This window comes from Gossypium arboreum, chromosome 10 (genome assembly GCF_025698485.1).
Source record: "Gossypium arboreum isolate Shixiya-1 chromosome 10, ASM2569848v2, whole genome shotgun sequence".
Lineage (NCBI taxonomy): Eukaryota > Viridiplantae > Streptophyta > Magnoliopsida > Malvales > Malvaceae > Gossypium > Gossypium arboreum.
This window is the reverse complement of record NC_069079.1, coordinates 121,665,789-121,683,937: the sequence shown is the minus strand read 5'-3', so window position 1 is coordinate 121,683,937 and position 18,149 is coordinate 121,665,789. Positions and strand designations below refer to the sequence as shown.

The 18,149-nt window shown below is 38.0% G+C and overlaps 2 non-coding genes across 2 annotated transcripts; one reads left to right on the top strand and one right to left on the bottom strand.

The window, feature by feature from the left end:
• Positions 1-9,501: 9,501 nt before the first annotated feature.
• On the bottom strand, positions 9,502-9,608 carry LOC128283274 (small nucleolar RNA R71). Its single transcript, XR_008273615.1, has one exon. It is a non-coding gene; the product is annotated as a small nucleolar RNA R71 (small nucleolar RNA).
• Positions 9,609-17,176: 7,568 nt separating this feature from the next.
• Positions 17,177-17,283, top strand: LOC128282999 (small nucleolar RNA R71). The gene has a single exon (XR_008273345.1). It is a non-coding gene; the product is annotated as a small nucleolar RNA R71 (small nucleolar RNA).
• The last annotated feature ends 866 nt before the right edge of the window (positions 17,284-18,149 follow it).

Here is an 18,149-nt window from a genome sequence, read left to right as displayed (position 1 = left end):
GGCCGTCTTCTACCCGAACCCAGACTCAAGGCCTAATACTTTCAAGCCCAAAAATTGGGGCGTTACAAAATTAAAGAATTATGAGTTTTATTGATAAGAATTTAAGTTAGATGTGGGAAAAAGATTAAATTATAAAGAGAAAGTTAAGTTTTGACATAGTAAGGACTAAGTTGAAAGAAATTCAGAATTTAAGTTTTATGTTGAATATGAAATGCTGGAATTTATTTTAAGAAGTATGAAGATGAAAACTTAAGTTAATTTTGAAGAAAAAGAATGGTTATGGTGAAAGGACTAAATTGGAATTTATGGAAAAGTTACATGGAAATCTTCAGAATGTAATATTAATGACTTTGAATGAATGTAAATTTTTCCGTAGCTAACGTAGCACCGAAAATGTCATCGAAGAAGGGGAAAGAGAAAGTGGACAAGGATATCGAGTAAACTCGAGAATTACGATTTGTATTTCTATAAACTGAACTTAATAGTTAATTGTTACGTTAATATTTGAATTGCTTGAGAATGGAAATGTTAAGGTAAGAATTATAATGTTTTATAATTTACTGAATTTGATTATTAATTGTTGTATCATGATTGATATGTGACAAGTAATTAAAGTATGAAATATTTGAATGTGTGATTATTGGAAAATGAATTAAAAGGTATGTTGTATTAAAATTGAATTACATGTGAATTGATAAAGAAAGATATTGAGATGAAGTGAAATTAAATTACGAATGAAATCGAAAATTTGAAAGTTTACTGAATACCCTATTAACAATGTCGGGCTAGTCGGATATAGTTGGCATGCCATAGGATCAGTGGAGTTAGGGATATTCCGACTCTGTGTCGATGAGACACTTTATGTGTCGCCAGATTGTGACTGTTCCGGATTCGTTCCGATGAGGTACTTGTTGTACCGTTCTTTATCTTTATATCTTTATTCTTATATCATTACCGTTGTGGTGTATTCTGGCTTCGGCTGATGAAACACTGTATTATATCCCTGGTGTGTGGGTTGGATTTGGATCCGTGTATCCGTCCAGGTCCAAGTCATGTTAATAGGGGTAATGAAAAATATTAAAGACTGTTTGCTACTAAATAATTGACTGTTACAGAATAAACTACTGATACTGAATAAATGAAAATTACTGATTAACCGATTATTACTATTGACTGACTGGTAATGAACGAAAAGATCAATTGGTTGTTACCAAAGAATATTGACTGTTATTGAAATAAGATAGTATAAAATATTGAATGAAAGGTGAATAATCAAGGATATCAAAGAATGAATGTTACTAATTTATTATTTATTGACTGTTATATCTAAAAAGACTGCTTGATTGCATGACAGATGAAAATTACTGTATAGTAATAAAAGTATATTGAAGACCGATTAATAAGGTTTTAAAGCTAAATAATGAAGAGTAAATGGTTAAAGTATTAAGATTCTGAAGTAATGTTTAAAGTTTAAGAATACATGAATGTTGACTGCTAATGAAAGTAAATGTTATATTAATTGTTGAATGATGAAATGAAAGGTACAAATGGACAATGAAGGTAAACCGATTCAAATGGTAAGGTTTATATGTTATGAAATTAAGTTAAATGACTGAAGTATAGAGACTATGAAGTTAAAGTTTAAAGCTCGAATGTATATATGAATGATGAGTATTATTATTTAGTTATTTACAAGTTTACTATGATTAATATATGACTTAAGTAAATGTTAAATTTCTTACTTAAGTAAATGTTAAATTTCTTACACTATTCAGTAAATCTGTTTATAGAAAAACCACTGAGTTTATACTCAGCGTACGGTTGTTTCCGTGTGTAGGTTAAGCTAAAAAAAGATCGTCGAATCAGCATCCTAAGCCGATCCCGAACTCAACAAGGTAATATATGTTAATTGTTGATAATGGCATGTACCTAGGCTATTAAGTTAATAGAGTAAAAATGTTCAAGAATGGTTTAAAAATGTTAGGTCATAAAATAAATATGCATGCTTGAAAGTTAATTTAAGTAAGTTGTTTAAGATTGTACACGAAAATTTTAAGTCAATCTAGACTGTGGTTCCACTGAGAGTACATTGGTTGAATGTATTATTGTCAAGTTAGGTTAGCATTAAATATGTTTAATCAAGTTTTAATCATGTTAAGAGTCGGTAAAAATGTTATCTTAAAGCTTAAGTTTTTATAGGGTTAGTAACTTGCAAAATGAAGCTCATCATAAGTCCACACGGCGAGGTCACACGGGCGTGTGATCAGATCGTGTGAGACACACAGTTCGCGCACGGGCGTGTGCTTTGGCCGTGCAAAATTAACAAATTCTAAAGAAAAAGAACACGATGTTCCCACACAGACGTGTAAGAAGTGTACACGGGCGTGTCCCCTAGGTCACACTGGCATGTGACACTGTTCACAAAAGAGAATTTTTAAGTTTTCACAAAAATGTTTATAAGCTTCCGATCGAACCCCGGTTGGATTCAAATGTTTATAGTAATCAATATAGGCCCATTTAAGATACAAAATGACATAATTTTAATTTATGTATCATAATTTTTCTCGTTTAATGCATAAAAGTATTGTAAATACTGGTAATGCTCCGTAATCCTATTCTGGCGACGGGACGGGGTTAAGAGAATGTTATAGAGTAGGTCCAACTTGGCCACCTTGTTTCATTCCATCTCGCCACTGCCCCATGGGATTGGTTCTATTTAATTATCGAGCAAACCTATTCAGAGCTTACCTTAGAGTTTTGCACTACTTTCCATCTACAGCATGTGATGAATACCTATGACGAGGCCGGTAATATTATTTTTAGACTGGGTGGACTCGTACGACACAAAAGTGTATTAGAGTTTTGAGCTACTTTGGGCCTTTACATGGAGGAGTTTATGGCTTCCGAGAATTTTTTACATCTTCATTGTTACATACACTACTCACCCTCATGCTGTTGGACCGACCTTAAGGCGAGTACTGTTCCCTATGATGCAAGTCGCTCAAAGGCGACTTCTCTTCCTCTGGCACTACGCTATATCCATGCTATTTTGGCTCATACCTTGACTAGGAGAAGAGAGAGCACCGACGTCATTAGCACCACTGATGCTTACTTCTTATGGAGCATGGTGATTGGTCATGTATTTGATTTGGCATATTTTATCTCCTTCACTTTTTGCCACCAGACAGACCGCCATAGGAGGGGACCCATCTGCCTTGGTCCCTATATGACTCACCTCGCTCGACACTTCGACCTCTTCGACACTCCAAAGATGTCATCGACACTCACACTAGTAAGCCAGATGTCTCCTCAAGGAATATCGAGTATGATATACATGAGGATGATAGAGCGACACCCTGGATTCGACCCTCCTCAGTACAGACTCGTCTATTCTGATGACCAAGATGAGGCAGAGGATATTACTGATGCTGTTCTGTAAGCCCACAAAGCATCATCCAGCCTTTTGGACCAATCTCGTTGGTTCGGGCAAACTACCTTCTCAAGTATGCCTTTGATCTCCTTCTTTGCCAGTTCAGCTTACCCATTCGTCTGCGGATGGTAAGCTGTTGCAACCTTGTGTTTCACTCCGTACTTTTCTAATAACCATTTTAACCATTTGTTCACAAAGTGGGACACTTCATCACTAATGATAGCCCTTGGGGTTCCAAACCTTGTGAACACGTGTTTCTGTAAGAACTTTATTACAACCTTCGCATCATTTTTCTGATAAGCTTTAGCCTCGACCCACTTGGACACATAGTCTATTGCTACCAATATATACTTGTGACCAAAAGACGGATAGAAAGGACCAAGAAAGTCAATACCCCATACATCGAACAATTTTACCTCAATGATGTTTGTTCGAGGCATTTCATTTCTGTTGGTGACATTTCTGACCCTTTTACATCGGTCACAGCTCTTTACGTATGTATATGCATCCTTGAATAATATTGGCCAAAAGAATCTGGCTTGCAATACTTTAGCCGCCGTACGAGTACCTCCAAAGTGTCCCTTACTCGGAGTTGAGTGACAATGGTATAAAATCTTTTGTACTTCATCTTCTGCCACACATCTCCTAATCATCTGATCTGCACACTTTTTAAACAAATATGGTTCTTCCCAGAAATAGTACTTCACATCGTGAAGAAACTTTCTCCTTTGTTGATATGTCTTATCAATTGGAATCAAACCACAAGCTAAATAGTTAGCAATATCAGCAAACCAAGGGGTATTATGGACATGACTTACCTTCAGTATATGTTAATCTGGAAACGTTTCCTGAATTTGTATAATAGGAGAATTCCCTTCTTCCGGCTCCAATCTAGACAAGTGATCTGCTAGTTGGTTTTCTACTCCCTTTCAATCTTGAATTTCTAGATCAAACTCTTGAAGTAGAAGCACCCACCGAATCAGTCTCGGCTTAGCATCTTTCTTGGCAAGTAAGTACTTAATTACCGAGTGGTCTGTATAGACAGTTACTTTGGTACCTACAAGATAAGATAGTAAGTACTTAATTGCCGAGTGGTCTGTATAGACAGTTACTTTGGTACCTACAAGATAAGATCGAAACTTGTCAAAAGCAAATACAATAGCAAGTAACTCTTTTTCTGTTACCGTATAGTTCAGTTGAGCTCCTATAAGAGTCCAGCTTGCATAGTAGATGGGATGAAAACTTTGTTCCTTCGCTGGCCCATGACAGCTCCTATCGCGAAGTCGCTTACGTCACACATCAATTCAAATGGCAAATCCAAGTCTGGTGTGACGATTATGGGTGCCGTAACAAATCGACTCTTCAAATCCTTGAAAGCTCTTAAGCATTTATCATCGAACTTGAACGTCGTGTCCTACTCCAATAATTTGCATAAGGGTTTAGCACTTTTGGAGAAGTCCTTGATAAATCTTCGATAAAAACCGGCGTGGCCCAAAAAGCTCCTAACACCCTTTACAGATGCTGGTGGTGGAAGCTTCTCAATAACGTCTACCTTCGCTTTATCTACCTCGATCCCATGTCTCATTATCCGATGCCCTAGAACAATTCCTTCTCGTACCATGAAATGGCACTTCTCCCAGTTAAGTACGAGGTTTGTTTCTTCGTATCGCCTTAGTACCTTAGCTAGATTGGCTAAACAATCATCTTTGAAATGTAGCAGGTGCATTATATAAACCAAATCGTATGCGTCTAAATGAAAATGTACCATACGGGCAGGTGACCATTAACTTGTGTTGATCTTCCAGTGCTACTGTAATCTGATTATACCCCGAATATCCATTGAGAAAATAGTAATAGACTCGCGGGCATCTGGTTTAAGAACGGCAAAGGAAAGTGATCTTTCCTAGTCACCTTGTTCAGCTTCCAGTAATCGATGCAAATCTTCCATCTCGTAATTGTTCTAGTTGATACCAACTCGTTATTCTCATTCTCTACGACTGTGATACCTCCCTTCTTTGGCACGCACTGGACTAGACTGACCCACGAACTGTCTGCGATGGGATAAATGATACCTGCATCTAACCACTTGATAATCTCATTTTTCACCAAGTCCTTCATTATTAGGTCCAGTCTTCGTTTCCATCAATCATCCCTTTTTCGCCATCTTTCAGGATAATCTTGTGCAAGCATACAGATGGACTAATACCGCAAATATCAGTTATGGTCCATCCGATAGCCTTCTTGAATTGTTTCAAGACTAAGATAAGTTTTTCTTCTTGCTCAATAGTCAATTCTACTAAAACAATCACAGGCAGAGTAGAAGCGTTACCTAAATAGACGTATTTTAAATGTGAAGGTAGTACCTTGAGTTCTAATTTAGGTGGTTCCTCGATTGACGCTTTTGGTTGGGCATACTCCCTCTTCTCTAACTTCAAAGATTCAAAATGGGATTGCGGATTAAATCCCCTTTGATTAGCCTCTAGCAAAGCTAAGTACTCATCCTCCTCTTCATCATTTGGAGGGTCCGATGCCAAAATTCTTTCCAATGGATCCTCAACAGAGTTGAGTTCCTTTTCCACTATTAAATTCTCTAAGTCAGATACTGTAGAACAATCATCAATAGCGTCAGGAAATCGCATAGACTTAAAAACATTAAATATTACCTGGTCATCCTAAGCATCATAAACTCGCCCTTCTGCACATCAATAAGGTCCTCCCAGTTGCTAAGAACGGTCTTCCTAGGATAATTGGCACTTTTTTGTCTACTTCAAAGTCTAGGATAAAAAATTAGCAGGGAAGATAAATTTATCTACACGTACCAATACATCTTCGATTTTTCCTTCTGGATGTGCTAAGGATCGATCAGCTAGTTGAAGTGCAACCGTAGTAGGTCTAACTTCACCTATCCTCAACTTCCTAAATATTGACATAGGCATCAAGTTAATTCCCGCACCTAAGTCACATAATGCCTTACCATAATACGTTGCTCCAATGTTGCAAGGTATGGTAAAACATCCAGGATCCTTCAACTTTGGGTGTAGTTTGTCTTGAAGATAAGCGCTGTATTCCTTCGTCCGAGCTAACGTCTCAAATTCTCCAAGTTTTTGCTTCTTGAACAGGATATCTTTCATAAACTTGACGTATTTTGGCATTTTTTCAAGTGCTTCTACCAACGGAATGTTGATATGAAGTTGCTTGAGTACATCAAGGAACTTCTTGAATTGAATTTCTTATTTCTGCTTCTGAAGTCTTTGAGGGTAAGGTGGTGAAGGTTTCCTTACTGGAACTGGTACTGATTGATTTGTCTTTGGTGGCAATTCTGCATCTAACGTATTTGTTAATTGATCAGAATTAGGTGGTTTTGAGGTTACTTTGTCGGTTTTTGCAGATTCTGGTTCTGTTGAAACTGGGATTTCAACACTTGGTTGAACTTCCTCAAAGTCTTAAGTGTCAGCTGGCTCTTTTTCAGCTTCGATGGTATTGGGCTCTACTGTCTTTTCGCTCCTCAATGTTAACACTTTTCAATGTTCCTTCCCCGGATTTCTTGGATTCTCCGTATCACTGGGTAAAGCACCTTGTGGTCGGTTCCTAAGTTCAGCTGCAAGCTGGCCTATTTGGTTTTCCAAGTTCTTCAATGTAGTTGATTGGCTTTGAATTAATGTATCATTCTTCGCCATGTAAGCCTTCAGTAGATTCTCTAAGCTATTGGATGATTCAGCTTGGACTGGTTTCTAAACTTGTTGGGAAAAACTAGGCGGCTGGGTCGGTCTAGGTTGGGCGTAGTTGTTACTGGTTCCAACCTCTTAGTTACTCCAGGAAAATTTTGGGTGGTTTCGCCACAATGGGTTATAGAAATTGGATTGCAGTCATTGCCTTCCTCTATTTTGGTTCTCGTTACCCATGTAATATACGAATTCGGGGTTCCATGGACATTCTTCGAACAAATGTTGTTCCCCACAATAAAACAGGCTATACTTTCAAATTTGTGAGGTATGATAAACCGTAATTCATACATATTTCTATCCCATGCCTAACACATTTTAGGGATGATTTTTCATTAAAATTGGTGAATTCGATGCTCCTAATGCCTTAATTTCATGTTTTATACTTAAGTGAGCATAAGAGAGTGTAAGGAACGAGAAACGAGCCAAAAATGGAGAAAATGGGCCAACATATGAAATCAACACGGCCTGGACTTCCTCACATGAGTAGACCACACGGCCATGTCAATTTGGCAGAATCGAAGCACGACTCATACGGATAGACTACACGCCCGTGCCTATTTAACAGGCTTGACCACGGCCTGAAGTAATCACACACGGGCGTGTCCCTATCGAGCCCAAGTTTAGTCTAATTCGGAAAAGGCCAATTTTGAGGGTTCTGAGACATTCTAAAGCCCATAAATACACCCTAGAGGAGGAGGAAAAGGGGACCACAGAGAGGAAGAAGGGAACTGCTCAAGGAAAGTCGATTGATCCATCTCAGAAGCCGGATTCATCATCAAGACTGAAGATCTCCCCTCAATTTCCCTTCAGGAGTTTTGGGTTTTTCTTTATGTTTTGTATTCATTATTCTTCTGAGATGTTTACCTTTTTAGTTATGAACTAAAACCCCTAAATACCTAAGGAGAATGAAACCTAAGACAGATCTTGTTATTATTATCTGAATTGTATGATAAATATTTGATTTATTCTTAATTATGTGTTCTTAATTCTTGTCTTTATATTCCAGGATATTGATTCAAGTTAAGCTCTTATTCAGAGGAGGAATAAACCCTGTCTAAGAGTACATTTGTCATAATTAAGCGGAATTGATTGCGCGCCTAGAGATAGGGTGACAAGATTTTACCGGATTAGGGTGAAACCTAATAAGGGTATCTATAGATCGAGTTAATGTAACCCTAGGGAGTTAATTAGAAAGAGATTTCAATTATTCAACCTAGGGTTAGACGTTGTTAGTCTCGAGAGGGATAATAATATAACTTAAGGATTTCTACAGATCAAGTCAAATGAATAAATCGTCAGATTCAGATTCAAATAACAAGTGAAGTATAGGTTGATTTTTCCTTAGTTATTGTCTTAATTCAATCATTTTTCCAAAAGTAATTCCCCAATCCTATTTTCTGTGATTTCTTAGTTTAGTTAATTAGTTAGATAAACAAAACCCTTTTATTTTTTTGACTAGATAATAAAAAGAAAGTTAATACTAGTACTTTTAGTTCCTTTAGGTTCGATAATCCGGTCTTCCTAAAGCTATACTACTGTTCGATAGGTACACTTGTCTTCATCGTGATAATAGTTAGTTTCAAGAACGATTCATTATAAATATTTAAAACCTGTCATGAATATCACGTATCAAGTTTTTGGCACCTTTGTCGGGGAGCTAAGATATTAGGAACACTCAATTTTTATTACTTTAGTCATTTACTTTTACTTCAATTTAAATTTTATTCTAATTTTTATTACTAATTCTTCTCTTTCTGTTTTTTCTGGCAAGTTTTTATAGTTTATTACTAGAAGAAACCCGTTAGGACTATTACTTTTTGACAGTGAGATCGATCACACAGTTCGCAGAAACCAAAGAGAAATAAGGCGAAGCTTAAGATACACAGATTACGAGCAAGAGGATGATATTCAAACCACAACCGAGGAGATGGCTGAAAACTAAGAAAATCCGCTACCTCCTGCAATTGCTGTTAATCAAAATCCTGCTCCGTACACTATTTATGATTATGCTAAACCTAATTTAATAGGAACTGAGTCAAGTATAGTTAGACCTGCTATTGCTGCAAATAATTTTGAACTGAAACCTAACACAATTCAAATGATACAACAGTTTGTTCAGTTTGATGGTTTGCAGGACGAGGATCCCAACGCTCATTTGGCAAATTTCCTAGAATTTTACGATACCTTTAAAATTAATGGCGTTTCTGATGATGCCATTCACCTTCGGTTGTTTCCCTTTTCATTAAGGAATAAGGCTAAACAATGGTTGAATTCGTTACCATGACTACTTGGGAACAAATGACCAAAAAATTTTTATTAAAATATTTTCCACCGGCTAAAACAACCAAATTATGTAATGATATCTCTTCTTTTGTGCAGATAGATTTAGAAACACTCTACGATGCATGGGAGAGATACAAGGACCTATTGAGAAGGTGCCCTCACCATGGGTTACCGCTTTGGCTACAGGTTCAAAAACGTACCATAATAGCCTGAATCCTTCGACTCGGCAGATGATTGATGCAGCCGCTGGAGGAACTATCAATAATAAGACACCTGAGGTAGCTTACGAATTTATTGAGAAGATGTCACTGAATATCTATCAGTGGTAAGTTATGAGAACAAAGCCGACGAAAACAGCCGGTGTTTTCAACCTCGACGCGGTTACTATGCTATCTAACTAAGTAGAACTCTTAAATAAAAAGATTGACGATTTGTGTGGTTCTACTCAGGTACATCCAGTGATGAGGTGCGATTCGAATGGAGGAGGAGCATGCACAGAATATTTACCCTTCAACCCTAGCATCGAGGAGGAACAAGTCCAATACATGGGTAACAATAACTCTAGAACCCAAAATAACCCATATAGTAACACTTATAATGCAGGTTGGAAGAACCATCCCAATTTCTCGTGGGGCGGTCAAGGAAATCAAAGGCTACAACATCTTCCGAGTTTTCAACAACCACCTTACCAGCAAGAAAATAAGCCGAACCTTGAAGAGATGCTAACCAAATTCATCTCGGTGTCAGAAACTTATTTTGAGAATACTGAGACAGCACTCAAAAATCAACAAGCATTGATCCAAGGGCTCGAAACTCAGATTGGACAGCTTACCAAGTTGATTTCTGAATGACCACAAGGTAGCTTGCCAAGCAACACAGAATCTAACCCAGGGGAGCAACTCAACGCGATTACTAGTCAAGATGAGGAAAGGTTAGTCACACCTGAACCAGAACCAAGGCAAGAAACTAAGATAAGCAAAGGTAAAGGTGAGGTAGACCACAATGAGCAGAAATCGATAAGTACAGAATACAATCCTCGTGTGCCACACCCCAATATGACAACGAAAGACCGCTCAGATGAACAATTTCGTAAATTCCTTAAACTCTTAAAAAAATTACATATTAACTTACCGTTTATTGAAGCTCTATCACAGATGTCAAACGCAATGAAATTTTTAAAGGAGCTATTAGCAAATAAGCGGAAGTTGGACGATGCTTCTCTTGTGAAGCTAAAAGCAGTTTGCTCAACTATTTTACAGAATAAGCTACCCAACAAATTGAAAGATCTAGGGAGTTTTACAATTCCTTGCTAAATTGGTAGTTTAGATGTTAATAATGCATTAGCTGATTTAGGGGCTAGTATTAACGTCATGCCTAACAAAATGTTTAAACAACTAGGTCTTGGGAAACCCAAACAAACTAGGATGAGCATTCAATGAGCAGATAAAACTATAAGATTTCCTACGGGTATTATTGAAGATGTGCTAGTTAAAATTGATAAATTTATATTTCCCGTTGACTTCGTTGTTCTAGACATAGAGGAGGATAGCAACACTCCTTTGATTTTAGGAAGGCCCTTTTTAGCAACTGCTAGAACGATTTTGATGTTGGCACAGGTGAGTTCACACATCGTGTGGGAGACGAAACAATCACCCTTCAAGCTCGCAATTCCGGTAACACATCAAAAATTGAAGGTGATTGTCTAAACCATTCTACTAAAACTGACAATATGGTGCAACCTACTTTGCTGGAAAGGAGTATGAAGGAAGTACATGAGCCATTTTCAAGCAATAGTAGAGGACCTATTCATGAAGAACGAAGGCTACAAATCGAGGAGCTAGATGAATGGCGGACACATAAACCGAGAACACACGATAAACCAAAACTATGCCAGAACAAGCTCAATACCTTTCCAAATCAACTTAAGGTTGGAGATAAAGTTCTATTCGATACCGCAGATCCTCACATTGTCACTGCCAAACCGAATGAAGAAAATCCTCTTACGGTACTTAGCATTTTCCTATTCGGTACAGTCGAGGTAAGTCATCCCAAGTTCGGCACTTTTAAGGTAAATAATACCCGCTTAAAATCTTATTTTCATGAGATTTACAGCAGGAATGAGGAGTATAAACTCCTCGAACCACCATGACCATTCAATGGAGAGGTAAGTCGAGCTTAGACTATAAATAAGCACTTCTCGGGAGGCAACCCGAGCACTAACTGTATTAACTTCTTTAAATTTTAGTACCTAACTTACTAACGGAGCTCTTGAATACAGGTTTACCACACAGACATGGCCAAGCACACGGGCGTGCTTAGGACCGTGAGGAAATAAGGTAAAGATTTTCCCTAGCACAGGCTACAATAAATCGCCACGATGGTGCGGCATGGCCATGAGCAAACCTGCCAAAACAACACGAGCGTGCAACACACCCGTGCCTTGAAACCGTGGCTGAACCTGTCAAATTAACACGGGCATGGACCTTCATACACGGGCGTGGTAAAAGTGAACAAAGACATACACGGCCGTGCAACACGGCCGTGTGCACTAACACGCCCAAGGTACACGGGCATGGGGAAATTGTCAGACGCACTAAAATTCGAAAAAACACGAAACAAACGGGCTGAAATTAGGGAACACAGGCGTGTCCCCTGGCCGTGTGTCCCCAAAATCTATAAATACCTTTCACTATTCATCATCTTCTTCATCAAAAATCCCTAACCCTAGCCGCTGCAAGTCCACACGGCCTCCCTACTACGCCCGTGCGCCGCTTCTAACCCTATTTTTGACGCTCATTCTCCTCTTTCTAGCATTTGTTTAATTTTTTCCTTTTATTTTACTGATTTCTAATGCTATTTATCATAGTAATCTGTATTTTTCATGTTATTTTCATATTTCTATCGCTCAAATTTTGTATCTAGAGTAGTTACCATCTTTTTCATGTTAAAGTTCTTACTTATTGCATGATCTATCTGCTCCATTTGACAAGTTTAAAGTGAATATTTATGGTTAGGATAATAGAAATACCCATACCTTTTGGGTTGACATTTTCCATCAATAAAATATGCTACATAGAATTATTTTCCATTTTTTATGAAACTAATACTATTATCATGGTAATGATACAACATAAAATTAACTGTTTTTGATTAAGTTTGCTAGTAGTCAGAGATTATTAGTTTTAATTTATGACTTTTGCCCTTTTGAATTTGTTTTCGTCTTACCTTGAACATTCATCACGACGAAATAATGGTTTTGTTTGCAGGTATACCATGTCGTCTTCACGAAGAAAGAAAGCCTCCGTATCTACTTCGAAGAAAAGGAAAGGAGCGTCATCTTCCTCAGGTCCTACCGCGAAAATTTGTCACCCTTTTCTGCAGTTCCCCATTGGGCCCAAGAAGAACTTCTCCAAATTCTACGGGCCCGACGTGGGCCGCTGTATAGACTAGGCCGTACTAGAACAAATCTAACTCGCGGATACAATTCGGGCCCTCCTCACCACCGATCCTTGGGGGCTTTTCTTTGAGATTGTCGAGCTGACATATCTCGAACTCACAATGGAACTCTACTCAACGTTCCATCTTTAGCACGTGATGGCCCACTTTGATGACCCGGGAACAATCCAATTTCGCATCTGTAATGTAGTCTGCCAGTTGAACGTCTCAGAGTTCAGAACCACACTGGGCCTTTACACTGAGGAGTTCATGGAGAAGAATGAACTCCACGCTCTCAATCGCCACATCCATCACTCTCCTTCACGGTGTTCGAACACCCTCACCCCCGGCGCTGCCTCCTACAATCCTAGCTGCTCCAAGGCATCGGCTCTCCCTCCATCTCTGAGGTACTTACATGTCATTTTGGCTCACACTTTAACAGGAAGGCGAGAGAGCACTGGCATCGTCAACACTCACGACGCCTACTTTCTATGGTGTATGTCATACGAGCACGTCATAGACCTAGAATATTTCATTGCCCTGGCCATTCAACATCAGACGAAGCGGCATAGGAAGGGGGTCATCTCCATTGGACCCTATGTGACGCGGTTGACTCGGCACTTCGGGCTCCTCAACACAGCAGCCCAATCATCCTCTCTCACTCTCATGGGCCAGATGTCCCCACAGGACATCTCGAGCATGCTAAGTATGAGGATGATCGAGAAACAACGTGGCACATTCCCTCCTCAGTACCGTCTCACCCAATCCACTGAGGAGGAGGCCCCTGAGGACATTACTGATGATGTCCCTCCACGTCATGAGGATTCACCATCTCAGCCACCACCACCCTCTCGTCCAGTTCATGCGGCAGCTTCATACGCTGACATCTTTGAGCGCCTAACTCGATTCGAACAGTTGTGTTTTCAGTGCTTCGATCACATTGATGCTACACTACATCAGATTTGTCAGCACTTCCACATCTCATCGCCACCCCCACCTCGCGAACCATCTAGCGATGAAGATGTTTAAAAACTTTTATTTATTATTTTATGTTTTTACTTTTATTCAACTTTAAAACTACTTTTTATTTTTCTTTAAGCTTGTTTTTATTAGGTTTTATAATTTTTATTTAAAAATTTTTACTTTCGGCTATTTCATATCGAGTAATTATGCTTACTTATATTTCCTAAAAAGTCCCTGATTCTGTCACAGTTATAAAGAGCTCCTAAGCTCATCATCGCATAGGAACTAAAAACTCCACCGGAAAAGGTTCTCCACGACTGTCATGTTCTACTCGACCACGACCATAGCTACCACTAGATATAATATTCTTTTGGCACAGGACTTATGGACTAATGAACCTCTACCACCACTGGAGTATCCCCCTTCACTCTCACGCTGATTATTCTCCAAAACACCAATTCAAGGAATTCATTCATCATTCAGGAAGTTTCACTTCTCTCCCTATCTTATGATTACATATCTATCTTTTTCAAATAGCTATCTTTGTACATTGAGGGCAATATACATCTTAAGTGTGGGGGGTCTTTTATATCAGAAAAATCCCTGAATTTTGTTTTATTCTCATGTGACCTTCTCATATCATTATTAGAATGAATTCCAATTAGTCTATAATGTTTATTGATATATCTTGAATTAAAACATAGGCATTTATGCATTGATTGTTTAAACTTTAAAACATTAGGGAATCAAGCATGATAAGTTGATTTTTGAAGAATTAAAAACTTTATGGTTGTTTCCCAAGTTTAGGTATTATTTTTAGTTGGAATATACAAGTTTAAACATAAAAAAGCCATAATTTTTGTGAGATCTTGAGCGTTTAGAGCATCTATTATTTCTTTCATACTCACTTTCATTATGAGTGCGTCAGTATTGAATTGTTATTCTAGAACTTGCTTGATTATGCATGTCAAGACCACACCGTTTGACTTGATATGTCAAAATGATAAAGGCACTTAGGTTTAACCCACTCACTCCATAAAAGCCTACCTTCATAATTAACCCTTTGTGAACCCCCTTGAGCCTAACAACCCATTCATTAATTTACCCTCAATGTTAACCCATAATTTATTATTGTTGAAATCCCCTAAATTAATTTGATCCCTATTTTTGTCGAGATTTGAGTTGGAATAGCTGCTTAGCTATGTTTTATTCTACTTTGTAATTTGACTTGTTTTAAAATAAATAAATAAATAAATACATGTATACATATTAGTAGTAGTGATCTTCTGAGCTAAACAAGTTAAATTCCATATTCTGAGAAAAAGCTCTGTTGTACGCAATTGATGACTAGTCATTTTTCTAGTTAGGCAATTTTTTAATTCAATCTCGATTCTAACCATTTCTTTCAGCTTGTGACCACACCCTCTAACCAAACATCGTTACAACCCTCTAAAGACCTTTTGATTGATGTTTCATCTTAATTTATAGTGGTGGAGATTTGATTTTCATGCAAGCCTATAGTAATGACTTTTCATTATTGACTATTGAGTGCTTCATTTATTGTCCTTAAACACCTCGAGTGATTTGAGTGAATCTTTAGTGAGGATGTGAAACTCTGTGATATTTTGAATCAAAGGTATTTACTTAGACGAGGGGAGACACCTATGTTTTCATGATAAAATACTCAACTTGGAATGTTTGAAACTTTGATGTTCTTTCAGTTGAATTTTCAATGTATGATTACCTATGGATTATTTTGAGATATTATCGATAGAAATTATAAGTTAAGAAGAATTTGTTTTGATTATGAGTTGAGCATTTTGCTTGAGGACAAGCAAATGCTTAAGTGTGGGGGTATTTGATAAACCGTAATTTATACATATTTCTATCCCATGCTTAGCACATTTTATGGATGATTTTTCCTTAAAATTGGCGAATTCGATGCTCCTAATGCCTTAATTTCATGTTTTATACTTAGGTGAGCATAGGAGAGTGAAAGGAACGAGAAACGGGCCAAAAACAGAGAAAATAGGCCAACGTACGAAATCAACATGGCCTGGACTTCCCCACACGGGCAGACCACACGGCCGTTTCAATTTGGCAAAATCAAAGCACAGCTCACATGGGTGGACCACACGCCCGTGCCTATTTAACAGGCTTGACCACGGCGTGTCACACAGGCGTGTCCCTGTCGAGCCCAAGTTTAGTCCAATTCAGAAAAGGCCAATTTTGAAGGTTCTTAGGCATTCTAAATCCTATAAATACACCCTGGAGGAGGAGGAAAAGGGGGCCACAGAGAAGAAGCAGAGAACTCCTCAAGGAATGCCGATTGATCCATCTCAGAAGCCGGATTCATCATCAAGACTGAAGATCTCCCCTCAATTTCCCTTCAGGAGTTTTGAGTTTTTTTTTATGTTTTGTATCCATTATTCTTCTGAGATGTTTACCTTTTTAGTTATGAACTAAAACCCCTAAATACCTAAGGGGAATGAAACCTAAGACAGATCTTGTTATTATTACCTGAATTGTATGATAAATATTTGACTTATTCTTAATTATGTGTTCTTAATTCTTGTCTTGATATTCCAGGATATTGATTCAAGTTAAGCTCTTATTCAGAGGAGGAATAGACCTTGTCTAAGAGTACATTTGTCATAATTAAGCGGAGTTGAATGCGCGCCTAGAGATAATGTGACAAGATTTTGTCAGATTAGGGTGAAACCTAATAAAAGGATCCATAGATCGAGTTAATGCAACCCTAGGGAGTTAATTAGAAAGAGATTTCAATTATTCAACCTAGGGTTAGACGTTGTTAGTCTCAAGAGGGATAATAAGATAACTTAGGGATTTCTATGGATCAAGTCAAATGAATAAATCGTCTGATTCAGAGTCAAATAACAAGTGAAGTCTAGATAGAACGTCCCTGAGTATCGCCTATTAAGAGTAAATAGGTACACTTACCTTCATCGTGATAATAGTTAGTTTCAAGAAAGATTCATTATAAATATTTAAAACCTGTCACAAATATCACGTATCAAGGTGCTTGGGCTGCAAAACTGTTAGGCCCATTAGTGGTAAGATTGTTAAGCATTGAGGATATTGAAGATACCTGAGTGCGAGTGAAGTGAGAGCGTCCACTTCATGTATTCCAGCGACTCGTCCTCCTGACACGGCTCGATTGGTTGGCCATTGCTAATTGTTACTGGCGATCCTCTCGATGATTTCGTAAGCCTCATTACAAGATTTAGAAAGGAGAGCACCATTAGCGGAGACGTCCATTACCATCCTCGCGTGAGCGTTGAGATCATTATAAAATGTCTCAAGTTGGATGCAATGTGGGATTCCGTGATGAGGGCATTTCTATAATAATTCTTTGTATCGTTCTCATGCCTCATACAAGGACTCATCATCCATTTGTTAGATGGCAGTGATCTCGTTCCTCAACTTAGCGTTTTTGCTAAGCGGGAAATACTTCATGAGGAATCTTTCGGCTAACTCTTGCTATATAGAAATTGAGTTTGGTGGCAATGAATTCAACCAGGCTCGAGCTCTGTCCCTAAGTGAGTATGGGAATAGCTTCAATCGTAATGCATCTTCGGGTACTCTGGCTAATTTGAAAGAGTCGTACACCTCCATAAATAGTCTTAGGTGAATATGAGGATCTTCAGTAGCCATTCCACTGAATTGGCCCGCAGTTTGAAGCATCTGGAACATGACTGGCTTCAGCTCGAATTGTTGTGCCTTGATTTCGGGTCTCCTAATACCCGGATTAAGATCGTTAAATACTAGCACATCATATTGTCTTAAGGCTCTATCCCTATCATCAGCAATAAGGATAGGATTTTGAGTAAGGTTAGCTCTATTTCCTTGATTCATATTCTCGAAATTTATTCCTTTAGTCCTTCTCTGGTTCGCTTGTCTTCTTCACTGTCGAAAGGTTCGTTCTATCTCAGGGACTACAGAGAGTAAGTCAATAATCTGGTCAATACTCATAAACACCTGAAGTAATCATAGAAAAATTAAGTAAAAATTTAAACAGGAAAATAAACCAAAGTGTAAATCTAACAAATTCACAAATAATGGCTTTTTTTTTAAAATAGTCCCCGTCAATGGCGCCAAAAACTTGGAACGACGGAAAATGTGCAAGTGTACACAATGGCAACAAGTAATAAAGTGACAAGTAAATGTTGAGTTATCGTACCCACAGGGACTGTAAAAAGAATTATTTATGAAATTAATTGTAAAACACTTTTGTGAGGTAAAAATAATTTGGTTTTAAAAGATGGTCAAAAACTATTTAAAAACTAAGTAAA